The following is a 10,758-nucleotide window of genomic DNA, read 5'->3' on the forward strand; positions in this document are numbered from 1 at the left end:
AAAGGTTCAGTGACATGCATTATGGTGATGGTACCCCTAATTGGTACAAATATGGGACTAGTGATGGTAGGTGGAAGTATGATTCTGAGGTTCTTGCTACTATACTAGAGATTGCAGAAATTAGCTATGAGGATGGAAAGTATTCTGCGGGTCTAGGTATGGGCTGTGGAGGAATAGAAAGTGATGGTGAGGATGATATGATCCATGATGAGCAAGCTAGTGATGTTGAGGAGGATAGTGATGATGATGTGGTAGAGATTGAGAATCCTAACCCTATAGTTCCTGAACCAACCATTGAGATATCTAGTGGATCTGAAGATGAGCTTGAAGAGAATAATGTGGTTGATAGTGAACCACAGCAAAATGATGAGGCTATGGATGAAGACTCAGATCCGGAAGAAGAATTGGATGATCCTAATGATCAAGACTTTACTCCAGAGCAATACAAGGAAAGAAATGATCGTCGTGATGACGTTAATCTCTAGAGAAATGTAATCCTTAGTTTTATTTCTTTTGTTTCTTTCTTTTCGTTGAAGTAATAAAGTGGCAAAGCTACTATTTATGGTTTTAGTCTATTATAGTTGGAGAATAAATGTTATGGCATTAGTGGATGTAAGACTTATTCATTGGAGTTTTAATAAAAGAATAGAATTTCCTTTTTCGTTATCCTTTAAGTTTAATTCTCAATTCTAAGTCGTGTGGGTATCGCAAAGGGATTATTTGTTATTTCTACAATGAAATTTTATGTGCAAGGTGGTTTAGTAGCAACCATCTAAATTTACTTGCATCGAATAGTGGGGTGAGAAGGCCCGAAAGTGGCGCCAACTCTTCCCCTAGGTGGCGCCTAAGTGTGTGTTCTTGTTGTGAGTAGGTTCGTTGTAGAACCAGTACCTTAGTAATGTCGTGTCCAACCAATATTGAAGTTAGCATTTTTATTTATTCAGGAGAAGGGATATGGCTAACCAAGAGATTTCTGAAGTGGTTAGACAACTAGCTGAGGTAGTTCGTGACCTAGCTCAAACCAGAGCAAACCCAATGCATGACCCGGCTGGGGAAATATTTAAGAAAATAGCTCAAAGCAAGCCTCCACTCTATAGCGGAGAGATTGAACCAAGTGTGTTGGAGAACTGATTGAGAGAGTTTGATAAACTCATTGTAGCTGTGAATTGCCCCGAAAACCTTAGGATGAATAGTGCTGTGTACTACCTGAGAGGTGAAGCTGATCTGTGGTGGCAACGATGTGAAAATACCCTTAGAGCCACACCTAACTTTGGATGGGAAGCATTCAAAACTGCACTAAGGAACAAGTTTTACCCACCCTACCTGAAGAAGCAAAAGGCGCAAGAGTTCATTGAACTCAAAATGGGAGGTCTGTCTGTGACGGAATACTATTCTAAGTTTATAGAGCTGTCTAGGTTTGCACCTGAAGTGGTGGCAATGGAGGAACTCAGGGCTCAAAGATTTGAGAATGGTTTGACCATGGACTTACAGCTGTTGTTGTCTGGAGAGACCTTTACCTCATTAGACACCCTGTACGGAAAAGCTGCTCACCTATATGGGCTACAGCAAAGGAAGAATGGTAGTGCTGAAAAGAGAAAGGATGGTGGAAACTCGAATCAAGGAAATAACCGTCAGAATCAGGGGAATTTTAAGAAGCACAAAGGAAATGGGAATTTCCAGTTTAGGGCTAACAATGGTGGTAATCGCAACAACCAAGGTGGTGGAAATCAGTCTGGGAAGAATGGAGTACGTACCTACGAATGTAGGCGCTGTAACATGAATCACCCTGGAAAGGATTGTGATGGGAACTTGGTGACTTGTAGATTCTGTCAGAAGTTAGGCCATACGGAGTATGAATGCTATTCAAAAAATGGAAAGCCTAACCAAGGTAACCACCAAGGCAATAACCGGAATAATCAGAACCCGAATGGGGGAAATGGAGGTGGAAATCAAAGGAACTACCAAAGTGGTAACAATGGCAATAGCAATGGCAATCACCAGAACCATGGAAAGCCTGGAGGGAACCAACAGCAGAATGGGAATCGAAACAACAATGGGAACACCAATGGAGGTGGCTATAACAAAGGAGTTGCCCAAGGAAAGTTGAATGTGATATCTAGGCAAGAAGCGGAGACTTCCTCCGACGTCATAGCGGGTACTTTTTCTATTAATTCCGTTTCAGTTAAAGTTCTATTTGATTCTAATGCGACTTATTCTTTTATATCAGTAGATGCTTTGGGAAATTAGGGTTGAAAGAGCCTGAATCGATTGAAGTACCTATAGTCATACGTACTGGTAGTATAGTGAAGTGTACCAAAATCCATAGAGATGTGCCTATGACCATAGCCAAGACCGTATTCTTGTCTAACCTAATCGAATTCGAGTTAGGAGAGCTAGATGTAATTCTAGGAATGGATTGGTTGGCCAAGTTCAAAGCCAAAATAGATTGTGAGAAGCAGAAGGTTCACTTGAGGTCTAGCCTAGGCAAAGTAGTGTCATATCGTCGTTTTGGTAAGCCTAAGAACATAGGAATCATCACGGCAATGGAACTCGTGAAGCTAGTCAGTAAAGGGAACCCATCCTTCTTATGTAATGTGAGGAACCTAGAGCATGTGACCAAGGATCAGCCTGAGGATATTGCAGTAGTCAATGAATTCCTTGATGTATTTCCAGAAGAGATCCCGGGGATGCCTCCCAATCGACCTATTGACTTTACCATAGATTTAGTACCTGGAACCGCCCCTATTTCAAAAGAACCTTATAGAATGGCTCCAGCAGAAATGAATGAGTTAAAAGGCCAACTAGAGGATCTATTGGGGAAAGGTTATATTAGGCCAAGTGCATCGCCTTGGGGAGCACCAGTGTTGTTTGTGAAGAAAAAGGATGGAAGTATGAGGCTCTGTATAGACTACAGGGAGCTCAATAAGGTCACAATCAAGAACAAATATCCATTACCTAGGATAGAAGACCTATTTGACCAACTAAAAGGAGCAGGAATCTTTTTGAAGATCGATTTGCGTTCGGGTTATCATCAATTAAGGATCACTGACCACGACATACCAAAGACCGCATTCAGAACTAGATACGGACATTATGAGTTCACTGTTATGCCTTAAGGATCACTGACCAGATCGATTTGATTGCTTATTCCATAGCCTATAAATATGAGATCACGGCTCATAATTTATAACGAGTTTTGAAGTATTCAAAGGTAAGAATTTGAGCAAAAATTCAGCCTTACACTTGCCCATAATAGCCGAATAAATTTAGTACCTTAAGGGCGATTCTAGTTGGTCAATCTTAAGGAGGATCCGGACGTGCTGTGGACTTTCTACGGGGACGACACTTGGAGTCCTAAAGACTTGTTCTTGTTCGGTTCGGGCGCAAAACGGGAGGGCACACTACAAAGAGTATGCATCCTAATTATGTTAATTGTTATGTGGCAATTAATTTGGAACCCTGGCGTTTATGGTTTTTCCGCATGATTTATATTCGTTTATATGTATCATAACCTAACAGATGCTGCGTGCTTGCTTGCTTTGCGCGCATGGCACGAGGGCATCCATCGATGCCTCGTTGCCATCGCTGCTGGGCACAACGCGGGCTGGAAGACGTGCACGGCTCGGAAGCCATGGCACGCTGCCTCGACGCCAGCACTGCTGGGCGTGTACAGTGTTGCCCCTTCGCCTTGTTCGATCACTCCGCACAGCACACACTGCATAGGCGCTGTTCCCGCGCGCGTGGCTCGTGCATTGCTCGCTGCCTTGTACCGCATGGGCGACGAGCTCCCTTGCTCGTCGTCGCATGCCCGCACAATGCAACACCCCTTAAGGGTAACACTTAGCTTTCATTGCTTCATGCGTGCAAGTTTGTGAATGATTTATAAAAAACAAAACTTTTATATTTAATTTAACGACAAATTAATAATTCATATTAATTTCACTAAATTTAGGCGAAAAAACGAAAATTTATTATTCAAATAAATTTCCGATTACATATTTTCTTAGGGATTAAAATCTAGGTCATAAAATTTTAAAATATTTCAATTTGAACAAATTTTATGGTGGTTTTTAATCATAGGGTCCTAATTAAATTATCAATTAATTATGAAATTCTAAACAAATTCTAAATTATTTGAAATTCAACAAATTAATTATAATTACAAATTAGGTTGTATAATTAACAAAATTAGACCTTAAAAGTGTTAAACATATACAATAGGTCAATCATAGATTCAAGATTTACATACAAGATTCGCAAATATTTAATTTAACATCATAAAAATTACAAATTTTGCATTTGAAAAACTAAAACCTCCGAAAAGTCATAGTTAGGCTTCGAATTTGGGAATTCTGGGTTTGGCATCAAATCTTAGATTTTTGTGAAAATTTTAAAACGTCGTTTACATGCGAAATAAACTATTAAAACATAAGATTTCGACCATTATTGACAAAACTGCCGAAAAATCCTGCGAACATATAATCAAATAATCGCACGAATTTGCAATCAATTACATCTACGAAATTAACCACCCCTTTAATTCATTGCAAATTTATAAAATTTAATCTATGTTAACTAAAATTGATTATGGAATTAATTAGAGGCTCGTGATACAACTGTTAAGTTATGAATAATACAATAATATAATTCATGCGGAAAAACGATAAAGCCAGAATCCAAATTAATTGCCACATAGTCAATTAGCATAATTTATGTTACATACAATGTGGCGTGTGCCTTCCCTAGTTGCTCCCGAACCGAACAAGAACAAGTCTTTAGAGCCCCAAACGTTGCCCCTCCGTAGAAAGTCCACAGCTTCCGGCAACATCTACGACTTGGATAATATTTATATTTCCGTCATGAACCATATTTCCGTTTCCGGCAATATCTTCATTTCCAGAATATTCTTTACTTTGTCTTTTGACGATTTCAGCTCCCACTGGAACCGAGATCCATAATTTCCGAATGATCATAAATGGAGTACTTAATGAATAATATATTCACTTAGATACTTGATTTGTTCACGTACTATTTGTGTGACCCTACGGGTTCAGTCAAGAGTAAGTTGTGGATTAACATTAATAATTCCACTTGAACTGAAGCGGCCTCTAGCTAGGCATTCAGTTCACTTGATCTCACTGAATTATTAACTTGTTAATTAATACTGAACCGCATTTATTAGACTTAGCATTAAATGCATACTTGGACCAAGGGCATTACTTCCTTCAATAATTTCTCACGCTAGATGTTATGCGCAAGAATTTTCTCTCGCACAAAAGCGTTTTAGCAGTTCTCAAACTGTGAACATCTCTATCTCCCACGACACCTTTTTCCTATAAATAGGGCCTTAAATCAGTCAAGTAAGGGGCATCAAATCAGAATCTCATACTATACCCAAGTTATAAGCCTAAGTATGAGTTCTCGATCAATCCGTCCCTAAAATCATTCTGTATACTTCGTAGTTCCGCCGTATTAACTCTTGTTAAGCAGAACATTGCCCGTACAAGCATGTAATACTTCGTATTTTTATAATATTTATAAATATATTTTATTATATTTAAAAAGCATTTTACGATTTATTAGCATTTAAATAATATTTAAATGTATTTAATGTATTTTAATTCATTAGAATATTTATTATTTTAATTAATTACGAAACGAATTTAATTCTTGAGTCGGGAAATTAAATGAGTTGCAAATGATTTTTAAAGCTTCGGGTTTTAAATAAAAAGTCCAATTCGTTGTATTAAACGAGCCCAATCAAAAGTATTTAATTCAAGTCCTAAGCTAGCCCAATTCATTTAATTCCTAACCCCAACCTAAATATCCTAAGCCTAGCCCATCAAGGGATTAGGGGGCCTATAAATAGGACTCCCCATCATTAAATAAACCCCTAAAATTTCATAAAGCCCCTTTTTGATTTCTTGCCCAACACTCCTCTCCTCTCTTTGCTCGGCACACCCCACGCACGCACACAGCCCTGTGCTCGTGCTACTGTGCTCTCGTGCTGCTCGGCCTCACGCCCAGCGCTGCACTCTCTCGCTCGTGCCCTCGCGCGCAGCGCCCACACCTCCCTCACTCTCTCGCTCGTGCCCTCGCGCACAGCGCTCGCACTCCCTCACTCTCTCGCTCGTGCCCGCACGCACAGCGCCCAGCCACACTCTCACTTCTCTCGCTCTCTCCTCGCGCACAGCGCGCGCGCCTGCTGCCCTCGTCCTCGCGCAGAACGCGCGCCCCTACTGCCCTCATCCTCGCGCACAGCGCGCCCCATGCCTCGTCCCTTCGCTGCTGCACGCACACACACGATTGTGTGTGTGTGTGTGTGTGTGTGTTGTTGTTCGTGTTCGTTTTCCAATCTCTTTTCGCCCAATCACCCTAATTCGTGATTGTTCCGTGCTATAAGCCGAATTTGTATAATTCTCTTCTTCCTTACCTATTCTATTTAAATTCCGTATTTTAAATTATTATATTAATATTGTTTTGAGCAATTAAAATGTTGGGAACCGGTTATGAATACCGTGGTTTGAGGATTTGTGTGTTGTGATTCATTAGGTTTGTTTTAATTATTAAAGAATGAATTTTCAGATTTGTTTATTTAATAAAGCATGGATTTTTATGATATTAAACTAGTGTTATTGGGATTTTCAAGTTAGGGTTTTAACCTAGACCTAATGAGTCGATTGATTAGCATAATTAGGTGATGATTTTAATTATGATAATCAACTATATTTTCAGATTTGAATAAAGGTTTAAAGTGTCGATTTTTATTGATTTTAAGGGCGGAAAAAGTATGTTTTTGTACTAGGGATTGATTTTGCAAATTGAGACGACTTTATTAATGAAAAACGATTGAATTCTAAAGTCTAAAGGAAGTTTTAAATTTTATAAAGTTGCTAGAAATTTAATGAACATGGAAATAATTTAAGTTTCATTATTTTGATGATTGGAGGTGATTTCTAGTTGAGTGCTCGTTATTGCAAAGTGGCCCCTACGCTTAGGTATTCAAGGTACGTACAAGTCTAGGGCGACCATACCTTTTTGTCAATGACATTACATGATTGTTGATGATGTGAATTACATTATGTGAAATCATGTTTATTTTGGTGAACGAGCATGTGTTTTGTGATATTGGATTTATTGAATTAATTGTTGAACAAGCATGTTGAAATTATTATGAGTATAGATTTCATTGTCAATCATGTTGTTCAATATTTATGCATGTATGGTTCAATTCACATGCAAGGGATGGATTAATTATTTGTATGCTATTGTACGGGATGTCTAGCATACTTTGAGCCATTTATTTGTACCTCGTGGTACTATTTATTTTACCACGTGTGAAGGGTTAGCTCACGTAAGCCACCGCACATGTAGGGTTCAGTTGGGAATATTATGTATGAAAATGAATTAGGATTTGTCGTGCAAGGACACAACCCTCATGTTAATATGCATGATGTGGAGACTCACTTTGGTGAGGAGGAACATGGTAGTAATATCACAAGTGTCTTGCTTGGTTGATCACAAGTCTTAAAGCATTAAAATAAGATTGTTTTGGTTGTTGTTTATTAATTGTATGTATGCATGTTGTCGAGTCTTGAGTTCGCCTCTATTAAAATATTAATAAACGTAAAGTGCAACCGGAACAAGCTTCAAAACTCTTGGAACGTATAGACCTTGAGTATGAACAATGGGGGGAGTCTTGCCGGAAAGCTCGTACTCCTACTAATGATACAAGACGTTGTTTCATTTATATTATGCGCAGGAATTCCGTCGGTATGGCCCGACACTCGGTATGGCCCGATTTTATTATTAATATATTTGGTGCTTGGTTGGCTCCCATCACCTTTTCCCTTTGTGGATTATTCTTTTGGCCCGTTCGAAGCTTATTCTAATTAAATTGTGAGTCAAGAGTCGAGTCAAGAGTCGAGTCTTGTATATCATGGTTGTTTGATTTGTTATTATATGGCTTTTGCATGATGATTAGTATTTAGTGAGTGATGCATGCTTAGTTTCATTACTCTATGCTTGTAAATACTCAGCTTTTGCTGACTACGTGCTTTGTGTGTTTCCGGTCATGGCCTTTGCCTTAATGACCCTATGATGATCCATCATTTGCACTTGCATTGTTGGGGAGTAGAATAATATAGCAGGTTGGTAGATCAAGTACGATCGAAATCATGTGGCTTGGGATGATTGAGAGAGTTGCATGTTTTTGTCTTTTGAAACTATTTCTTTAATATTTTAATTATGTTTGAAATGTTCGGATTATTTATATTTTGGGTTTTGGGCCATTATGGTTCCAAATTGTAGGAGGCCTCGATATTTTATTAATTATGGTTTTAAAAAGTTAGTTGGCATTTAATTCCGCTGCGTAATTATGGTAATAGCCTTAGCCGTTATCACGGTGGCGGTAATACTTTAGTAATTCCTTTATTTTAAGTTGGAAAATGATTTTATAAAAGCAAGGAATTATTAGGGTGTTACAAAGTGGTATCAGAGCTCTAGTTTGAGAGATGCTTTGCATTAACTAATAGTGCAAAGTGGTAAATCCTTAAACTACGATTGCGGAACTTTAGGATTTTCGAAAATTACTTTTCCTAAAGTCAAAACGTATTATTTTGAGTACTCAATATTTTAAAGGTCAAATACCAATTATTTCGGGTCGTTTGAAATAAGTTGAAAAGTTTGAATTATTATTTAACTTAATTAATCTTTCCGAATTTTTTTTATTTATTCGAAAATTTCGAATTAAATTCGAATTTATTTCTTAATTTCGGAAATTAATTTATTTAATTAACCGAATTATTTTAATTATTATTCTATTTATTTTATTCGAATATTTTTTTTTCTCTTTCGAATTTATATTTAATTTTTCGGATTTCTTTTTTTTTTTATCCGAAAATTATTCATTTATTTATTTAGTTAATCGATAATTTTTATTAATTTTCGATTTTAATTTAAATAATTTCAACTAAGTTAGGAGTTATTTCTTAATTAATTTCAAAAATTAATATTATTTTCAAGTGAGAAATGGGTAGACTAAGAAGGGCATATTAGTCTAAGAATGCATATTATGTGACAATGTGATTATTAAGTGACATGTATATGTTTTAACCATGTTTTATCTTGCTTTATGTGATTAATTGCATCATATTTCATGTTGAGCATATATTTGTGCATTGAAATTGTATGGCTCCACGAACTATTTATTGTATCCTTTTGGGGCTGGAATTTCTATGGAAACGCGTTAGTAAGACTTTTGAGTTGTGAAATTTCAGGAATTAAGGATGCTACCTTCTAAGTTCACCAGTTTAGGATACTTAGAGAAGATGGATAATGAGACTCCTCGCACGTATGTTCAGAAGATCGTGTTTGCTTGTGACTATTTTGCTTCGACCAAGAACATGCCCCACCTTAGGCACAAAGATATGATGGCTAGTATGATTATACATTGTTTACCCCATAAGAACCCTTACATAGACCTCAAGAAAAGGTTCAGTGACATGCATTATGGTGATGGTACCCCTAATTGGTACAAATATGGGACTAGTGATGGTAGGTGGAAGTATGATTCTGAGGTTCTTGCTACTATACTAGAGATTGCAGAAATTAGCTATGAGGATGGAAAGTATTCTGCGGGTCTAGGTATGGGCTGTGGAGGAATAGAAAGTGATGGTGAGGATGATATGATCCATGATGAGCAAGCTAGTGATGTTGAGGAGGATAGTGATGATGATGTGGTAGAGATTGAGAATCCTAACCCTATAGTTCCTGAACCAACCATTGAGATATCTAGTGGATCTGAAGATGAGCTTGAAGAGAATAATGTGGTTGATAGTGAACCACAGCAAAATGATGAGGCTATGGATGAAGACTCAGATCCGGAAGAAGAATTGGATGATCCTAATGATCAAGACTTTACTCCAGAGCAATACAAGGAAAGAAATGATCGTCGTGATGACGTTAATCTCTAGAGAAATGTAATCCTTAGTTTTATTTCTTTTGTTTCTTTCTTTTCGTTGAAGTAATAAAGTGGCAAAGCTACTATTTATGGTTTTAGTCTATTATAGTTGGAGAATAAATGTTATGGCATTAGTGGATGTAAGACTTATTCATTGGAGTTTTAATAAAAGAATAGAATTTCCTTTTTCGTTATCCTTTAAGTTTAATTCTCAATTCTAAGTCGTGTGGGTATCGCAAAGGGATTATTTGTTATTTCTACAATGAAATTTTATGTGCAAGGTGGTTTAGTAGCAACCATCTAAATTTACTTGCATCGAATAGTGGGGTGAGAAGGCCCGAAAGTGGCGCCAACTCTTCCCCTAGGTGGCGCCTAAGTGTGTGTTCTTGTTGTGAGTAGGTTCGTTGTAGAACCAGTACCTTAGTAATGTCGTGTCCAACCAATATTGAAGTTAGCATTTTTATTTATTCAGGAGAAGGGATATGGCTAACCAAGAGATTTCTGAAGTGGTTAGACAACTAGCTGAGGTAGTTCGTGACCTAGCTCAAACCAGAGCAAACCCAATGCATGACCCGGCTGGGGAAATATTTAAGAAAATAGCTCAAAGCAAGCCTCCACTCTATAGCGGAGAGATTGAACCAAGTGTGTTGGAGAACTGATTGAGAGAGTTTGATAAACTCATTGTAGCTGTGAATTGCCCCGAAAACCTTAGGATGAATAGTGTTGTGTACTACCTGAGAGGTGAAGCTGATCTGTGGTGGCAACGATGTGAAAATACCCTTAGAGCCACACCTAAC

The sequence above is a fragment of the Spinacia oleracea genome, chromosome 5 (genome assembly GCF_020520425.1).
Source record: "Spinacia oleracea cultivar Varoflay chromosome 5, BTI_SOV_V1, whole genome shotgun sequence".
NCBI classification, from domain to species: Eukaryota; Viridiplantae; Streptophyta; class Magnoliopsida; order Caryophyllales; family Amaranthaceae; genus Spinacia; species Spinacia oleracea.